The sequence below is a fragment of the Argentina anserina genome, chromosome 1 (assembly GCF_933775445.1).
Source record: "Argentina anserina chromosome 1, drPotAnse1.1, whole genome shotgun sequence".
Taxonomy (NCBI): domain Eukaryota; kingdom Viridiplantae; phylum Streptophyta; class Magnoliopsida; order Rosales; family Rosaceae; genus Argentina; species Argentina anserina.
The window spans coordinates 21,395,450-21,411,344 of NC_065872.1; the positions used below are offsets into that span (position 1 = coordinate 21,395,450).

At 50.1% G+C, this 15,895-nt stretch overlaps 30 non-coding genes across 30 annotated transcripts; all 30 read left to right on the plus strand.

Annotated features, from left to right (window-relative positions):
- Positions 1 to 371: 371 nt before the first annotated feature.
- On the plus strand, positions 372 to 490 carry LOC126805255 (5S ribosomal RNA). The gene has a single exon (XR_007673946.1). It is a non-coding gene; the product is annotated as a 5S ribosomal RNA (ribosomal RNA).
- A 396-nt stretch (positions 491 to 886) lies between these two features.
- On the plus strand, positions 887 to 1,005 carry LOC126805162 (5S ribosomal RNA). The gene has a single exon (XR_007673857.1). It is a non-coding gene; the product is annotated as a 5S ribosomal RNA (ribosomal RNA).
- Positions 1,006 to 1,413: 408 nt separating this feature from the next.
- On the plus strand, positions 1,414 to 1,532 carry LOC126805225 (5S ribosomal RNA). Its single transcript, XR_007673918.1, has one exon. It is a non-coding gene; the product is annotated as a 5S ribosomal RNA (ribosomal RNA).
- Positions 1,533 to 1,940: 408 nt separating this feature from the next.
- LOC126805203 (5S ribosomal RNA) lies at positions 1,941 to 2,059 on the plus strand. The gene has a single exon (XR_007673896.1). It is a non-coding gene; the product is annotated as a 5S ribosomal RNA (ribosomal RNA).
- Positions 2,060 to 2,467: 408 nt separating this feature from the next.
- LOC126805207 (5S ribosomal RNA) lies at positions 2,468 to 2,586 on the plus strand. The gene has a single exon (XR_007673900.1). It is a non-coding gene; the product is annotated as a 5S ribosomal RNA (ribosomal RNA).
- A 408-nt stretch (positions 2,587 to 2,994) lies between these two features.
- On the plus strand, positions 2,995 to 3,113 carry LOC126805256 (5S ribosomal RNA). Its single transcript, XR_007673947.1, has one exon. It is a non-coding gene; the product is annotated as a 5S ribosomal RNA (ribosomal RNA).
- A 396-nt stretch (positions 3,114 to 3,509) lies between these two features.
- On the plus strand, positions 3,510 to 3,628 carry LOC126805257 (5S ribosomal RNA). The gene has a single exon (XR_007673948.1). It is a non-coding gene; the product is annotated as a 5S ribosomal RNA (ribosomal RNA).
- A 396-nt stretch (positions 3,629 to 4,024) lies between these two features.
- Positions 4,025 to 4,143, plus strand: LOC126805163 (5S ribosomal RNA). Its single transcript, XR_007673858.1, has one exon. It is a non-coding gene; the product is annotated as a 5S ribosomal RNA (ribosomal RNA).
- Positions 4,144 to 4,551: 408 nt separating this feature from the next.
- On the plus strand, positions 4,552 to 4,670 carry LOC126805226 (5S ribosomal RNA). The gene has a single exon (XR_007673919.1). It is a non-coding gene; the product is annotated as a 5S ribosomal RNA (ribosomal RNA).
- A 408-nt stretch (positions 4,671 to 5,078) lies between these two features.
- LOC126805204 (5S ribosomal RNA) lies at positions 5,079 to 5,197 on the plus strand. Its single transcript, XR_007673897.1, has one exon. It is a non-coding gene; the product is annotated as a 5S ribosomal RNA (ribosomal RNA).
- A 408-nt stretch (positions 5,198 to 5,605) lies between these two features.
- LOC126805208 (5S ribosomal RNA) lies at positions 5,606 to 5,724 on the plus strand. The gene has a single exon (XR_007673901.1). It is a non-coding gene; the product is annotated as a 5S ribosomal RNA (ribosomal RNA).
- Positions 5,725 to 6,132: 408 nt separating this feature from the next.
- Positions 6,133 to 6,251, plus strand: LOC126805258 (5S ribosomal RNA). Its single transcript, XR_007673949.1, has one exon. It is a non-coding gene; the product is annotated as a 5S ribosomal RNA (ribosomal RNA).
- Positions 6,252 to 6,647: 396 nt separating this feature from the next.
- Positions 6,648 to 6,766, plus strand: LOC126805164 (5S ribosomal RNA). Its single transcript, XR_007673859.1, has one exon. It is a non-coding gene; the product is annotated as a 5S ribosomal RNA (ribosomal RNA).
- A 397-nt stretch (positions 6,767 to 7,163) lies between these two features.
- On the plus strand, positions 7,164 to 7,282 carry LOC126805222 (5S ribosomal RNA). Its single transcript, XR_007673915.1, has one exon. It is a non-coding gene; the product is annotated as a 5S ribosomal RNA (ribosomal RNA).
- Positions 7,283 to 7,690: 408 nt separating this feature from the next.
- On the plus strand, positions 7,691 to 7,809 carry LOC126805165 (5S ribosomal RNA). Its single transcript, XR_007673860.1, has one exon. It is a non-coding gene; the product is annotated as a 5S ribosomal RNA (ribosomal RNA).
- A 408-nt stretch (positions 7,810 to 8,217) lies between these two features.
- Positions 8,218 to 8,336, plus strand: LOC126805167 (5S ribosomal RNA). Its single transcript, XR_007673862.1, has one exon. It is a non-coding gene; the product is annotated as a 5S ribosomal RNA (ribosomal RNA).
- Positions 8,337 to 8,744: 408 nt separating this feature from the next.
- LOC126805238 (5S ribosomal RNA) lies at positions 8,745 to 8,863 on the plus strand. The gene has a single exon (XR_007673930.1). It is a non-coding gene; the product is annotated as a 5S ribosomal RNA (ribosomal RNA).
- A 408-nt stretch (positions 8,864 to 9,271) lies between these two features.
- LOC126805214 (5S ribosomal RNA) lies at positions 9,272 to 9,390 on the plus strand. Its single transcript, XR_007673907.1, has one exon. It is a non-coding gene; the product is annotated as a 5S ribosomal RNA (ribosomal RNA).
- A 408-nt stretch (positions 9,391 to 9,798) lies between these two features.
- Positions 9,799 to 9,917, plus strand: LOC126805168 (5S ribosomal RNA). Its single transcript, XR_007673863.1, has one exon. It is a non-coding gene; the product is annotated as a 5S ribosomal RNA (ribosomal RNA).
- A 408-nt stretch (positions 9,918 to 10,325) lies between these two features.
- LOC126805227 (5S ribosomal RNA) lies at positions 10,326 to 10,444 on the plus strand. The gene has a single exon (XR_007673920.1). It is a non-coding gene; the product is annotated as a 5S ribosomal RNA (ribosomal RNA).
- Positions 10,445 to 10,852: 408 nt separating this feature from the next.
- Positions 10,853 to 10,971, plus strand: LOC126805169 (5S ribosomal RNA). The gene has a single exon (XR_007673864.1). It is a non-coding gene; the product is annotated as a 5S ribosomal RNA (ribosomal RNA).
- Positions 10,972 to 11,379: 408 nt separating this feature from the next.
- Positions 11,380 to 11,498, plus strand: LOC126805170 (5S ribosomal RNA). Its single transcript, XR_007673865.1, has one exon. It is a non-coding gene; the product is annotated as a 5S ribosomal RNA (ribosomal RNA).
- Positions 11,499 to 11,906: 408 nt separating this feature from the next.
- LOC126805229 (5S ribosomal RNA) lies at positions 11,907 to 12,025 on the plus strand. Its single transcript, XR_007673921.1, has one exon. It is a non-coding gene; the product is annotated as a 5S ribosomal RNA (ribosomal RNA).
- Positions 12,026 to 12,433: 408 nt separating this feature from the next.
- Positions 12,434 to 12,552, plus strand: LOC126805171 (5S ribosomal RNA). The gene has a single exon (XR_007673866.1). It is a non-coding gene; the product is annotated as a 5S ribosomal RNA (ribosomal RNA).
- Positions 12,553 to 12,960: 408 nt separating this feature from the next.
- LOC126805215 (5S ribosomal RNA) lies at positions 12,961 to 13,079 on the plus strand. The gene has a single exon (XR_007673908.1). It is a non-coding gene; the product is annotated as a 5S ribosomal RNA (ribosomal RNA).
- Positions 13,080 to 13,487: 408 nt separating this feature from the next.
- LOC126805230 (5S ribosomal RNA) lies at positions 13,488 to 13,606 on the plus strand. The gene has a single exon (XR_007673922.1). It is a non-coding gene; the product is annotated as a 5S ribosomal RNA (ribosomal RNA).
- Positions 13,607 to 14,014: 408 nt separating this feature from the next.
- LOC126805172 (5S ribosomal RNA) lies at positions 14,015 to 14,133 on the plus strand. The gene has a single exon (XR_007673867.1). It is a non-coding gene; the product is annotated as a 5S ribosomal RNA (ribosomal RNA).
- Positions 14,134 to 14,529: 396 nt separating this feature from the next.
- Positions 14,530 to 14,648, plus strand: LOC126805239 (5S ribosomal RNA). The gene has a single exon (XR_007673931.1). It is a non-coding gene; the product is annotated as a 5S ribosomal RNA (ribosomal RNA).
- Positions 14,649 to 15,056: 408 nt separating this feature from the next.
- On the plus strand, positions 15,057 to 15,175 carry LOC126805216 (5S ribosomal RNA). Its single transcript, XR_007673909.1, has one exon. It is a non-coding gene; the product is annotated as a 5S ribosomal RNA (ribosomal RNA).
- A 408-nt stretch (positions 15,176 to 15,583) lies between these two features.
- LOC126805173 (5S ribosomal RNA) lies at positions 15,584 to 15,702 on the plus strand. Its single transcript, XR_007673868.1, has one exon. It is a non-coding gene; the product is annotated as a 5S ribosomal RNA (ribosomal RNA).
- Positions 15,703 to 15,895: the final 193 nt, after the last annotated feature.

Below are 15,895 nucleotides of genomic sequence, written 5' to 3' on the forward strand. Positions count from 1 at the left end.
TTTAGTATTATTTTTCATATACTTTTTAGATATTTAGTCTACCGCATTCGTTTCGACTTGAAGGCGTTGCTACAGCCAGAGAGGTCCGGGGGTGGAGCGAAATCGGGCGGCAACAGTAAAACCCGTAGTGCGGGTTTCGCCTTGCTAGAGGGGCGATCGGGGCGTTGTTCGGCCAGTGTAATGGTTTTTGCGGTTAATATTGTTAAATCATCTCGCGTCCCGGCCTAGGCTCTTTTATGAGTGTGGCGGAAGCGGGGGAGATGCGGCGGAGAAGCCGGCGGGTGGTAAAAGATCTATAATTCCGTGCGTGTGGAACACCTTATGGAGCCGGGCGAACATGGTTAAAGTAGATTCATTGTGCATAACCTTGCGGGTGCGATCATACCAGCAATAATGCACCGGATCCCATCAGAACTCCGAAGTTAAGCTTGCTTGGGCGAGAGTAGTACTAGGATGGGTGACCTCCTGGGAAGGCCTCGTGTTAAACCCCTCTTTTTTTATTTTCTCTCCGATTTCCGATGTTAGACTTTAGTATTATTTTTCATATACTTTTTAGATATTTAGTCTACCGCATTCGTTTCGACTTGAAGGCGTTGCTACAGCCAGAGAGGTCCGGGGGTGGAGCGAAATCGGGCGGCAACAGTAAAACCCGTAGTGCGGGTTTCGCCTTGGTAGAGGGGCGATCGGGGCGTTGTTCGGCCAGTGGAATGGTTTTTGCGGTTAATATTGTTAAATCATCTCGCGTCCCGGCCTAGGCTCTTTTATGAGTGCGGCGGAAGCGGGGGAGATGCGGCGGGTGGTAAAAGATCTATAATTCCGTGCGTGTGGAACACCTTATGGAGCCGGGCGAACATGGTTAAAGTAGATTCATTGTGCATAACCTTGCGGGTGCGATCATACCAGCAATAATGCACCGGATCCCATCAGAACTCCGAAGTTAAGCTTGCTTGGGCGAGAGTAGTACTAGGATGGGTGACCTCCTGGGAAGGCCTCGTGTTGCACCCCTCTTTTTTTATTTTCTCTCCGATTTCCGATGTTAGACTTTAGTATTATTTTTCATATACTTTTTAGATATTTAGTCTACCGCATTCGTTTCGACTTGAAGGCGTTGCTACAGCCAGAGATGTCCGGGTGTGGAGCGAAATCGGGCGGCAACAGTAAAACCCGTAGTGCGGGTTTCGCCTTGGTAGAGGGGCGATCGGGGCGTTGTTCGGCCAGTGGAATGGTTTTTGCGGTTAATATTGTTAAATCATCTCGCGTCCCGGCCTAGGCTCTTTTATGAGTGCGGCGGAAGCGGGGGAGATGCGGCGGAGAAGCCGGCGGGTGGTAAAAGATCTATAATTCCGTGCGTGTGGAACACCTTATGGAGCCGGGCGAACATGGTTAAAGTAGATTCATTGTGCATAACCTTGCGGGTGCGATCATACCAGCAATAATGCACCGGATCCCATCAGAACTCTGAAGTTAAGCTTGCTTGGGCGAGAGTAGTACTAGGATGGGTGACCTCCTGGGAAGGCCTCGTGTTGCACCCCTCTTTTTTTATTTTCTCTCCGATTTCCGATGTTAGACTTTAGTATTATTTTTCATATACTTTTTAGATATTTAGTCTACCGCATTCCTTTCGACTTGAAGGCGTTGCTACAGCCAGAGAGGTCCGGGGGTGGAGCGAAATCGGGCGGCAACAGTAAAACCCGTAGTGCGGGTTTCGCCTTGGTAGAGGGGCGATCGGGGCGTTGTTCGGCCAGTGGAATGGTTTTTGCGGTTAATATTGTTAAATCATCTCGCGTCCCGGCCTAGGCTCTTTTATGAGTGCGGCGGAAGCGGGGGAGATGCGGCGGAGAAGCCGGCGGGTGGTAAAAGATCTATAATTCCGTGCGTGTGGAACACCTTATGGAGCCGGGCGAACATGGTTAAAGTAGATTCATTGTGCATAACCTTGCGGGTGCGATCATACCAGCAATAATGCACCGGATCCCATCAGAACTCCGAAGTTAAGCTTGCTTGGGCGAGAGTAGTACTAGGATGGGTGACCTCCTGGGAAAGCCTCGTGTTGCACCCCTCTTTTTTTATTTTCTCTCCGATTTCCGATGTTAGACTTTAGTATTATTTTTCATATACTTTTTAGATATTTAGTCTACCGCATTCGTTTCGACTTGAAGGCGTTGCTACAGCCAGAGAGGTCCGGGGGTGGAGCGAAATCGGGCGGCAACAGTAAAACCCGTAGTGCGGGTTTCGCCTTGGTAGAGGGGCGATCGGGGCGTTGTTTGGCCAGTGGAATGGTTTTTGCGGTTAATATTGTTAAATCATCTCGCGTCCCGGCCTAGGCTCTTTTATGAGTGCGGCGGAAGCGGGGGAGATGCGGCGGAGAAGCCGGCGGGTGGTAAAAGATCTATAATTCCGTGCGTGTGGAACACCTTATGGAGCCGGGCGAACATGGTTAAAGTAGATTCATTGTGCATAACCTTGCGGGTGCGATCATACCAGCAATAATGCACCGGATCCCATCAGAACTCCGAAGTTAAGCTTGCTTGGGCGAGAGTAGTACTAGGATGGGTGACCTCTTGGGAAGGCCTCGTGTTGCACCCCTCTTTTTTTATTTTCTCTCCGATTTCCGATGTTAGACTTTAGTATTATTTTTCATATACTTTTTAGATATTTAGTCTACCGCATTCGTTTCGACTTGAAGGCGTTGCTACAGCCAGAGAGGTCCGGGGGTGGAGCGAAATCGGGCGGCAACAGTAAAACCCGTAGTGCGGGTTTCGCCTTGCTAGAGGGGCGATCGGGGCGTTGTTCGGCCAGTGTAATGGTTTTTGCGGTTAATATTGTTAAATCATCTCGCGTCCCGGCCTAGGCTCTTTTATGAGTGTGGCGGAAGCGGGGGAGATGCGGCGGAGAAGCCGGCGGGTGGTAAAAGATCTATAATTCCGTGCGTGTGGAACACCTTATGGAGCCGGGCGAACATGGTTAAAGTAGATTCATTGTGCATAACCTTGCGGGTGCGATCATACCAGCAATAATGCACCGGATCCCATCAGAACTCCGAAGTTAAGCTTGCTTGGGCGAGAGTAGTACTAGGATGGGTGACCTCCTGGGAAGGCCTCGTGTTAAACCCCTCTTTTTTTATTTTCTCTCCGATTTCCGATGTTAGACTTTAGTATTATTTTTCATATACTTTTTAGATATTTAGTCTACCGCATTCGTTTCGACTTGAAGGCGTTGCTACAGCCAGAGAGGTCCGGGGGTGGAGCGAAATCGGGCGGCAACAGTAAAACCCGTAGTGCGGGTTTCGCCTTGGTAGAGGGGCGATCGGGGCGTTGTTCGGCCAGTGGAATGGTTTTTGCGGTTAATATTGTTAAATCATCTCGCGTCCCGGCCTAGGCTCTTTTATGAGTGCGGCGGAAGCGGGGGAGATGCGGCGGGTGGTAAAAGATCTATAATTCCGTGCGTGTGGAACACCTTATGGAGCCGGGCGAACATGGTTAAAGTAGATTCATTGTGCATAACCTTGCGGGTGCGATCATACCAGCAATAATGCACCGGATCCCATCAGAACTCCGAAGTTAAGCTTGCTTGGGCGAGAGTAGTACTAGGATGGGTGACCTCCTGGGAAGGCCTCGTGTTAAACCCCTCTTTTTTTATTTTCTCTCCGATTTCCGATGTTAGACTTTAGTATTATTTTTCATATACTTTTTAGATATTTAGTCTACCGCATTCGTTTCGACTTGAAGGCGTTGCTACAGCCAGAGAGGTCCGGGGGTGGAGCGAAATCGGGCGGCAACAGTAAAACCCGTAGTGCGGGTTTCGCCTTGGTAGAGGGGCGATCGGGGCGTTGTTCGGCCAGTGGAATGGTTTTTGCGGTTAATATTGTTAAATCATCTCGCGTCCCGGCCTAGGCTCTTTTATGAGTGCGGCGGAAGCGGGGGAGATGCGGCGGGTGGTAAAAGATCTATAATTCCGTGCGTGTGGAACACCTTATGGAGCCGGGCGAACATGGTTAAAGTAGATTCATTGTGCATAACCTTGCGGGTGCGATCATACCAGCAATAATGCACCGGATCCCATCAGAACTCCGAAGTTAAGCTTGCTTGGGCGAGAGTAGTACTAGGATGGGTGACCTCCTGGGAAGGCCTCGTGTTGCACCCCTCTTTTTTTATTTTCTCTCCGATTTCCGATGTTAGACTTTAGTATTATTTTTCATATACTTTTTAGATATTTAGTCTACCGCATTCGTTTCGACTTGAAGGCGTTGCTACAGCCAGAGAGGTCCGGGTGTGGAGCGAAATCGGGCGGCAACAGTAAAACCCGTAGTGCGGGTTTCGCCTTGGTAGAGGGGCGATCGGGGCGTTGTTCGGCCAGTGGAATGGTTTTTGCGGTTAATATTGTTAAATCATCTCGCGTCCCGGCCTAGGCTCTTTTATGAGTGCGGCGGAAGCGGGGGAGATGCGGCGGAGAAGCCGGCGGGTGGTAAAAGATCTATAATTCCGTGCGTGTGGAACACCTTATGGAGCCGGGCGAACATGGTTAAAGTAGATTCATTGTGCATAACCTTGCGGGTGCGATCATACCAGCAATAATGCACCGGATCCCATCAGAACTCTGAAGTTAAGCTTGCTTGGGCGAGAGTAGTACTAGGATGGGTGACCTCCTGGGAAGGCCTCGTGTTGCACCCCTCTTTTTTTATTTTCTCTCCGATTTCCGATGTTAGACTTTAGTATTATTTTTCATATACTTTTTAGATATTTAGTCTACCGCATTCCTTTCGACTTGAAGGCGTTGCTACAGCCAGAGAGGTCCGGGGGTGGAGCGAAATCGGGCGGCAACAGTAAAACCCGTAGTGCGGGTTTCGCCTTGGTAGAGGGGCGATCGGGGCGTTGTTCGGCCAGTGGAATGGTTTTTGCGGTTAATATTGTTAAATCATCTCGCGTCCCGGCCTAGGCTCTTTTATGAGTGCGGCGGAAGCGGGGGAGATGCGGCGGAGAAGCCGGCGGGTGGTAAAAGATCTATAATTCCGTGCGTGTGGAACACCTTATGGAGCCGGGCGAACATGGTTAAAGTAGATTCATTGTGCATAACCTTGCGGGTGCGATCATACCAGCAATAATGCACCGGATCCCATCAGAACTCCGAAGTTAAGCTTGCTTGGGCGAGAGTAGTACTAGGATGGGTGACCTCCTGGGAAAGCCTCGTGTTGCACCCCTCTTTTTTTATTTTCTCTCCGATTTCCGATGTTAGACTTTAGTATTATTTTTCATATACTTTTTAGATATTTAGTCTACCGCATTCGTTTCGACTTGAAGGCGTTGCTACAGCCAGAGAGGTCCGGGGGTGGAGCGAAATCGGGCGGCAACAGTAAAACCCGTAGTGCGGGTTTCGCCTTGGTAGAGGGGCGATCGGGGCGTTGTTTGGCCAGTGGAATGGTTTTTGCGGTTAATATTGTTAAATCATCTCGCGTCCCGGCCTAGGCTCTTTTATGAGTGCGGCGGAAGCGGGGGAGATGCGGCGGAGAAGCCGGCGGGTGGTAAAAGATCTATAATTCCGTGCGTGTGGAACACCTTATGGAGCCGGGCGAACATGGTTAAAGTAGATTCATTGTGCATAACCTTGCGGGTGCGATCATACCAGCAATAATGCACCGGATCCCATCAGAACTCCGAAGTTAAGCTTGCTTGGGCGAGAGTAGTACTAGGATGGGTGACCTCTTGGGAAGGCCTCGTGTTGCACCCCTCTTTTTTTATTTTCTCTCCGATTTCCGATGTTAGACTTTAGTATTATTTTTCATATACTTTTTAGATATTTAGTCTACCGCATTCGTTTCGACTTGAAGGCGTTGCTACAGCCAGAGAGGTCCGGGGGTGGAGCGAAATCGGGCGGCAACAGTAAAACCCGTAGTGCGGGTTTCGCCTTGCTAGAGGGGCGATCGGGGCGTTGTTCGGCCAGTGTAATGGTTTTTGCGGTTAATATTGTTAAATCATCTCGCGTCCCGGCCTAGGCTCTTTTATGAGTGTGGCGGAAGCGGGGGAGATGCGGCGGAGAAGCCGGCGGGTGGTAAAAGATCTATAATTCCGTGCGTGTGGAACACCTTATGGAGCCGGGCGAACATGGTTAAAGTAGATTCATTGTGCATAACCTTGCGGGTGCGATCATACCAGCAATAATGCACCGGATCCCATCAGAACTCCGAAGTTAAGCTTGCTTGGGCGAGAGTAGTACTAGGATGGGTGACCTCCTGGGAAGGCCTCGTGTTAAACCCCTCTTTTTTTATTTTCTCTCCGATTTCCGATGTTAGACTTTAGTATTATTTTTCATATACTTTTTAGATATTTAGTCTACCGCATTCGTTTCGACTTGAAGGCGTTGCTACAGCCAGAGAGGTCCGGGGGTGGAGCGAAATCGGGCGGCAACAGTAAAACCCGTAGTGCGGGTTTCGCCTTGGTAGAGGGGCGATCGGGGCGTTGTTCGGCCAGTGGAATGGTTTTTGCGGTTAATATTGTTAAATCATCTCGCGTCCCGGCCTAGGCTCTTTTATGAGTGCGGCGGAAGCGGGGGAGATGCGGCGGGTGGTAAAAGATCTATAATTCCGTGCGTGTGGAACACCTTATGGAGCCGGGCGAACATGGTTAAAGTAGATTCATTGTGCATAACCTTGCGGGTGCGATCATACCAGCAATAATGCACCGGATCCCATCAGAACTCCGAAGTTAAGCTTGCTTGGGCGAGAGTAGTACTAGGATGGGTGACCTCCTGGGAAGGCCTCGTGTTGCACCCCTCTTTTTTTATTTTCTCTCCGATTTCCGATGTTAGACTTTAGTATTATTTTTCATATACTTTTTAGATATTTAGTCTACCGCATTCGTTTCGACTTGAAGGCGTTGCTACAGCCAGAGAGGTCCGGGGGTGGAGCGAAATCGGGCGGCAACAGTAAAACCCGTAGTGCGGGTTTCGCCTTGGTAGAGGGGCGATCGGGGCGTTGTTCGGCCAGTGGAATGGTTTTTGCGGTTAATATTGTTAAATCATCTCGCGTCCCGGCCTAGGCTCTTTTATGAGTGCGGCGGAAGCGGGGGAGATGCGGCGGAGAAGCCGGCGATCTATAATTCCGTGCGTGTGGAACACCTTATGGAGCCGGGCGAACATGGTTAAAGTAGATTCATTGTGCATAACCTTGCGGGTGCGATCATACCAGCAATAATGCACCGGATCCCATCAGAACTCCGAAGTTAAGCTTGCTTGGGCGAGAGTAGTACTAGGATGGGTGACCTCCTAGGAAGGCCTCGTGTTGCACCCCTCTTTTTTTATTTTCTCTCCGATTTCCGATGTTAGACTTTAGTATTATTTTTCATATACTTTTTAGATATTTAGTCTACCGCATTCGTTTCGACTTGAAGGCGTTGCTACAGCCAGAGAGGTCCGGGGGTGGAGCGAAATCGGGCGGCAACAGTAAAACCCGTAGTGCGGGTTTCGCCTTGGTAGAGGGGCGATCGGGGCGTTGTTCGGCCAGTGGAATGGTTTTTGCGGTTAATATTGTTAAATCATCTCGCGTCCCGGCCTAGGCTCTTTTATGAGTGCGGCGGAAGCGGGGGAGATGCGGCGGAGAAGCCGGCGGGTGGTAAAAGATCTATAATTCCGTGCGTGTGGAACACCTTATGGAGCCGGGCGAACATGGTTAAAGTAGATTCATTGTGCATAACCTTGCGGGTGCGATCATACCAGCAATAATGCACCGGATCCCATCAGAACTCCGAAGTTAAGCTTGCTTGGGCGAGAGTAGTACTAGGATGGGTGACCTCCTGGGAAGGCCTCGTGTTGCACCCCTCTTTTTTTATTTTCTCTCCGATTTCCGATGTTAGACTTTATTATTATTTTTCATATACTTTTTAGATATTTAGTCTACCGCATTCGTTTCGACTTGAAGGCGTTGCTACAGCCAGAGAGGTCCGGGGGTGGAGCGAAATCGGGCGGCAACAGTAAAACCCGTAGTGCGGGTTTCGCCTTGGTAGAGGGGCGATCGGGGCGTTGTTCGGCCAGTGGAATGGTTTTTGCGGTTAATATTGTTAAATCATCTCGCGTCCCGGCCTAGGCTCTTTTATGAGTGCGGCGGAAGCGGGGGAGATGCGGCGGAGAAGCCGGCGGGTGGTAAAAGATCTATAATTCCGTGCGTGTGGAACACCTTATGGAGCCGGGCGAACATGGTTAAAGTAGATTCATTGTGCATAACCTTGCGGGTGCGATCATACCAGCAATAATGCACCGGATCCCATCAGAACTCCGAAGTTAAGCTTGCTTGGGCGAGAGTAGTACTAGGATGGGTGACCTCCTGGGAAGGCCTCGTGTTGCACCCCTCTTTTTTTATTTTCTCTCCGATTTCCGATGTTAGACTTTAGTATTATTTTTCATATACTTTTTAGATATTTAGTCTACCGCATTCGTTTCGACTTGAAGGCGTTGCTACAGCCAGAGAGGTCCGGGGGTGGAGCGAAATCGGGCGGCAACAGTAAAACCCGTAGTGCGGGTTTCGCCTTGGTAGAGGGGCGATCGGGGCGTTGTTCGGCCAGTGGAATGGTTTTTGCGGTTAATATTGTTAAATCATCTCGCGTCCCGGCCTAGGCTCTTTTATGAGTGCGGCGGAAGCGGGGGAGATGCGGCGGAGAAGCCCGCGGGTGGTAAAAGATCTATAATTCCGTGCGTGTGGAACACCTTATGGAGCCGGGCGAACATGGTTAAAGTAGATTCATTGTGCATAACCTTGCGGGTGCGATCATACCAGCAATAATGCACCGGATCCCATCAGAACTCCGAAGATAAGCTTGCTTGGGCGAGAGTAGTACTAGGATGGGTGACCTCCTGGGAAGGCCTCGTGTTGCACCCCTCTTTTTTTATTTTCTCTCCGATTTCCGATGTTAGACTTTAGTATTATTTTTCATATACTTTTTAGATATTTAGTCTACCGCATTCGTTTCGACTTGAAGGCGTTGCTACAGCCAGAGAGGTCCGGGGGTGGAGCGAAATCGGGCGGCAACAGTAAAACCCGTAGTGCGGGTTTCGCCTTGGTAGAGGGGCGATCGGGGCGTTGTTCGGCCAGTGGAATGGTTTTTGCGGTTAATATTGTTAAATCATCTCGCGTCCCGGCCTAGGCTCTTTTATGAGTGCGGCGGAAGCGGGGGAGATGCGGCGGAGAAGCCCGCGGGTGGTAAAAGATCTATAATTCCGTGCGTGTGGAACACCTTATGGAGCCGGGCGAACATGGTTAAAGTAGATTCATTGTGCATAACCTTGCGGGTGCGATTATACCAGCAATAATGCACCGGATCCCATCAGAACTCCGAAGTTAAGCTTGCTTGGGCGAGAGTAGTACTAGGATGGGTGACCTCCTGGGAAGGCCTCGTGTTGCACCCCTCTTTTTTTATTTTCTCTCCGATTTCCGATGTTAGACTTTAGTATTATTTTTCATATACTTTTTAGATATTTAGTCTACCGCATTCGTTTCGACTTGAAGGCGTTGCTACAGCCAGAGAGGTCCGGGGGTGGAGCGAAATCGGGCGGCAACAGTAAAACCCGTAGTGCGGGTTTCGCCTTGGTAGAGGGGCGATCGGGGCGTTGTTCGGCCAGTGGAATGGTTTTTGCGGTTAATATTGTTAAATCATCTCGCGTCCCGGCCTAGGCTCTTTTATGAGTGCGGCGGAAGCGGGGGAGATGCGGCGGAGAAGCCGGCGGGTGGTAAAAGATCTATAATTCCGTGCGTGTGGAACACCTTATGGAGCCGGGCGAACATGGTTAAAGTAGATTCATTGTGCATAACCTTGCGGGTGCGATCATACCAGCAATAATGCACCGGATCCCATCAGAACTCCGAAGTTAAGCTTGCTTGGGCGAGAGTAGTACTAGGATGGGTGACCTCCTGGGAAGGCCTCGTGTTGCACCCCTCTTTTTTTATTTTCTCTCCGATTTCCGATGTTAGACTTTAGTATTATTTTTCATATACTTTTTAGATATTTAGTCTACCGCATTCGTTTCGACTTGAAGGCGTTGCTACAGCCAAAGAGGTCCGGGGGTGGAGCGAAATCGGGCGGCAACAGTAAAACCCGTAGTGCGGGTTTCGCCTTGGTAGAGGGGCGATCGGGGCGTTGTTCGGCCAGTGGAATGGTTTTTGCGGTTAATATTGTTAAATCATCTCGCGTCCCGGCCTAGGCTCTTTTATGAGTGCGGCGGAAGCGGGGGAGATGCGGCGGAGAAGCCGGCGGGTGGTAAAAGATCTATAATTCCGTGCGTGTGGAACACCTTATGGAGCCGGGCGAACATGGTTAAAGTAGATTCATTGTGCATAACCTTGCGGGTGCGATCATACCAGCAATAATGCACCGGATCCCATCAGAACTCTGAAGTTAAGCTTGCTTGGGCGAGAGTAGTACTAGGATGGGTGACCTCCTGGGAAGGCCTCGTGTTGCACCCCTCTTTTTTTATTTTCTCTCCGATTTCCGATGTTAGACTTTAGTATTATTTTTCATATACTTTTTAGATATTTAGTCTACCGCATTCGTTTCGACTTGAAGGCGTTGCTACAGCCAGAGAGGTCCGGGGGTGGAGCGAAATCGGGCGGCAACAGTAAAACCCGTAGTGCGGGTTTCGCCTTGGTAGAGGGGCGATCGGGGCGTTGTTCGGCCAGTGGAATGGTTTTTGCGGTTAATATTGTTAAATCATCTCGCGTCCCGGCCTAGGCTCTTTTATGAGTGCGGCGGAAGCGGGGGAGATGCGGCGGAGAAGCCGGCGGGTGGTAAAAGATCTATAATTCCGTGCGTGTGGAACACCTTATGGAGCCGGGCGAACATGGTTAAAGTAGATTCATTGTGCATAACCTTGCGGGTGCGATCATACCAGCAATAATGCACCGGATCCCATCAGAACTCCGAAGTTAAGCTTGCTTGGGCGAGAGTAGTACTAGGATGGGTGACCTCCTGGGAAGGCCTCGTGTTGCACCCCTCTTTTTTTATTTTCTCTCCGATTTCCGATGTTAGACTTTAGTATTATTTTTCATATACTTTTTAGATATTTAGTCTACCGCATTCGTTTCGACTTGAAGGCGTTGCTACAGCCAGAGAGGTCCGGGGGTGGAGCGAAATCGGGCGGCAACAGTAAAACCCGTAGTGCGGGTTTCGCCTTGGTAGAGGGGCGATCGGGGCGTTGTTCGGCCAGTGGAATGGTTTTTGCGGTTAATATTGTTAAATCATCTCGCGTCCCGGCCTAGGCTCTTTTATGAGTGCGGCGGAAGCGGGGGAGATGCGGCGGAGAAGCCGGCGGGTGGTAAAAGATCTATAATTCCGTGCGTGTGGAACACCTTATGGAGCCGGGCGAACATGGTTAAAGTAGATTCATTGTGCATAACCTTGCGGGTGCGATCATACCAGCAATAATGCACCGGATCCCATCAGAACTCCGAAGTTAAGCTTGCTTGGGCGAGAGTAGTACTAGGATGGGTGACCTCCTGGGAAGGCCTCGTGTTGCACCCCTCTTTTTTTATTTTCTCTCCGATTTCCGATGTTAGACTTTAGTATTATTTTTCATATACTTTTTAGATATTTAGTCTACCGCATTCGTTTCGACTTGAAGGCGTTGCTACAGCCAAAGAGGTCCGGGGGTGGAGCGAAATCGGGCGGCAACAGTAAAACCCGTAGTGCGGGTTTCGCCTTGGTAGAGGGGCGATCGGGGCGTTGTTCGGCCAGTGGAATGGTTTTTGCGGTTAATATTGTTAAATCATCTCGCGTCCCGGCCTAGGCTCTTTTATGAGTGCGGCGGAAGCGGGGGAGATGCGGCGGAGAAGCCGGCGGGTGGTAAAAGATCTATAATTCCGTGCGTGTGGAACACCTTATGGAGCCGGGCGAAAATGGTTAAAGTAGATTCATTGTGCATAACCTTGCGGGTGCGATCATACCAGCAATAATGCACCGGATCCCATCAGAACTCTGAAGTTAAGCTTGCTTGGGCGAGAGTAGTACTAGGATGGGTGACCTCCTGGGAAGGCCTCGTGTTGCACCCCTCTTTTTTTATTTTCTCTCCGATTTCCGATGTTAGACTTTAGTATTATTTTTCATATACTTTTTAGATATTTAGTCTACCGCATTCGTTTCGACTTGAAGGCGTTGCTACAGCCAGAGAGGTCCGGGGGTGGAGCGAAATCGGGCGGCAACAGTAAAACCCGTAGTGCGGGTTTCGCCTTGGTAGAGGGGCGATCGGGGCGTTGTTCGGCCAGTGGAATGGTTTTTGCGGTTAATATTGTTAAATCATCTCGCGTCCCGGCCTAGGCTCTTTTATGAGTGCGGCGGAAGCGGGGGAGATGCGGCGGAGAAGCCCGCGGGTGGTAAAAGATCTATAATTCCGTGCGTGTGGAACACCTTATGGAGCCGGGCGAACATGGTTAAAGTAGATTCATTGTGCATAACCTTGCGGGTGCGATCATACCAGCAATAATGCACCGGATCCCATCAGAACTCCGAAGTTAAGCTTGCTTGGGCGAGAGTAGTACTAGGATGGGTGACCTCCTGGGAAGGCCTCGTGTTGCACCCCTCTTTTTTTATTTTCTCTCCGATTTCCGATGTTAGACTTTAGTATTATTTTTCATATACTTTTTAGATATTTAGTCTACCGCATTCGTTTCGACTTGAAGGCGTTGCTACAGCCAGAGAGGTCCGGGGGTGGAGCGAAATCGGGCGGCAACAGTAAAACCCGTAGTGCGGGTTTCGCCTTGGTAGAGGGGCGATCGGGGCGTTGTTCGGCCAGTGGAATGGTTTTTGCGGTTAATATTGTTAAATCATCTCGCGTCCCGGCCTAGGCTCTTTTATGAGTGCGGCGGAAGCGGGGGAGATGCGGCGGAGAAGCCCGCGGGTGGTAAAAGATCTATAATTCCGTGCGTGTGGAACACCTTATGGAGCCGGGCGAACATGGTTAAAGTAGATTCATTGTGCATAACCTTGCGGGTGCGATTATACCAGCAATAATGCACCGGATCCCATCAGAACTCCGAAGTTAAGCTTGCTTGGGCGAGAGTAGTACTAGGATGGGTGACCTCCTGGGAAGGCCTCGTGTTGCACCCCTCTTTTTTTATTTTCTCTCCGATTTCCGATGTTAGACTTTAGTATTATTTTTCATATACTTTTTAGATATTTAGTCTACCGCATTCGTTTCGACTTGAAGGCGTTGCTACAGCCAGAGAGGTCCGGGGGTGGAGCGAAATCGGGCGGCAACAGTAAAACCCGTAGTGCGGGTTTCGCCTTGGTAGAGGGGCGATCGGGGCGTTGTTCGGCCAGTGGAATGGTTTTTGCGGTTAATATTGTTAAATCATCTCGCGTCCCGGCCTAGGCTCTTTTATGAGTGCGGCGGAAGCGGGGGAGATGCGGCGGAGAAGCCGGCGGGTGGTAAAAGATCTATAATTCCGTGCGTGTGGAACACCTTATGGAGCCGGGCGAAAATGGTTAAAGTAGATTCATTGTGCATAACCTTGCGGGTGCGATCATACCAGCAATAATGCACCGGATCCCATCAGAACTCTGAAGTTAAGCTTGCTTGGGCGAGAGTAGTACTAGGATGGGTGACCTCCTGGGAAGGCCTCGTGTTGCACCCCTCTTTTTTTATTTTCTCTCCGATTTCCGATGTTAGACTTTAGTATTATTTTTCATATACTTTTTAGATATTTAGTCTACCGCATTCGTTTCGACTTGAAGGCGTTGCTACAGCCAGAGAGGTCCGGGGGTGGAGCGAAATCGGGCGGCAACAGTAAAACCCGTAGTGCGGGTTTCGCCTTGGTAGAGGGGCGATCGGGGCGTTGTTCGGCCAGTGGAATGGTTTTTGCGGTTAATATTGTTAAATCATCTCGCGTCCCGGCCTAGGCTCTTTTATGAGTGCGGCGGAAGCGGGGGAGATGCGGCGGAGAAGCCGGCGGGTGGTAAAAGATCTATAATTCCGTGCGTGTGGAACACCTTATGGAGCCGGGCGAACATGGTTAAAGTAGATTCATTGTGCATAACCTTGCGGGTGCGATCATACCAGCAATAATGCACCGGATCCCATCAGAACTCCGAAGTTAAGCTTGCTTGGGCGAGAGTAGTACTAGGATGGGTGACCTCCTGGGAAGGCCTCGTGTTGCACCCCTCTTTTTTTATTTTCTCTCCGATTTCCGATGTTAGACTTTAGTATTATTTTTCATATACTTTTTAGATATTTAGTCTACCGCATTCGTTTCGACTTGAAGGCGTTGCTACAGCCAGAGAGGTCCGGGGGTGGAGCGAAATCGGGCGGCAACAGTAAAACCCGTAGTGCGGGTTTCGCCTTGGTAGAGGGGCGATCGGGGCGTTGTTCGGCCAGTGGAATGGTTTTTGCGGTTAATATTGTTAAATCATCTCGCGTCCCGGCCTAGGCTCTTTTATGAGTGCGGCGGAAGCGGGGGAGATGCGGCGGGTGGTAAAAGATCTATAATTCCGTGCGTGTGGAACACCTTATGGAGCCGGGCGAACATGGTTAAAGTAGATTCATTGTGCATAACCTTGCGGGTGCGATCATACCAGCAATAATGCACCGGATCCCATCAGAACTCCGAAGATAAGCTTGCTTGGGCGAGAGTAGTACTAGGATGGGTGACCTCCTGGGAAGGCCTCGTGTTGCACCCCTCTTTTTTTATTTTCTCTCCGATTTCCGATGTTAGACTTTAGTATTATTTTTCATATACTTTTTAGATATTTAGTCTACCGCATTCGTTTCGACTTGAAGGCGTTGCTACAGCCAGAGAGGTCCGGGGGTGGAGCGAAATCGGGCGGCAACAGTAAAACCCGTAGTGCGGGTTTCGCCTTGGTAGAGGGGCGATCGGGGCGTTGTTCGGCCAGTGGAATGGTTTTTGCGGTTAATATTGTTAAATCATCTCGCGTCCCGGCCTAGGCTCTTTTATGAGTGCGGCGGAAGCGGGGGAGATGCGGCGGAGAAGCCCGCGGGTGGTAAAAGATCTATAATTCCGTGCGTGTGGAACACCTTATGGAGCCGGGCGAACATGGTTAAAGTAGATTCATTGTGCATAACCTTGCGGGTGCGATTATACCAGCAATAATGCACCGGATCCCATCAGAACTCCGAAGTTAAGCTTGCTTGGGCGAGAGTAGTACTAGGATGGGTGACCTCCTGGGAAGGCCTCGTGTTGCACCCCTCTTTTTTTATTTTCTCTCCGATTTCCGATGTTAGACTTTAGTATTATTTTTCATATACTTTTTAGATATTTAGTCTACCGCATTCGTTTCGACTTGAAGGCGTTGCTACAGCCAGAGAGGTCCGGGGGTGGAGCGAAATCGGGCGGCAACAGTAAAACCCGTAGTGCGGGTTTCGCCTTGGTAGAGGGGCGATCGGGGCGTTGTTCGGCCAGTGGAATGGTTTTTGCGGTTAATATTGTTAAATCATCTCGCGTCCCGGCCTAGGCTCTTTTATGAGTGCGGCGGAAGCGGGGGAGATGCGGCGGAGAAGCCGGCGGGTGGTAAAAGATCTATAATTCCGTGCGTGTGGAACACCTTATGGAGCCGGGCGAACATGGTTAAAGTAGATTCATTGTGCATAACCTTGCGGGTGCGATCATACCAGCAATAATGCACCGGATCCCATCAGAACTCCGAAGTTAAGCTTGCTTGGGCGAGAGTAGTACTAGGATGGGTGACCTCCTGGGAAGGCCTCGTGTTGCACCCCTCTTTTTTTATTTTCTCTCCGATTTCCGATGTTAGACTTTAGTATTATTTTTCATATACTTTTTAGATATTTAGTCTACCGCATTCGTTTCGACTTGAAGGCGTTGCTACAGCCAAAGAGGTCCGGGGGTGGAGCGAAATCGGGCGGCAACAGTAAAACCCGTAGTGCGGGTTTCGCCTTGGTAGAGGGGCGA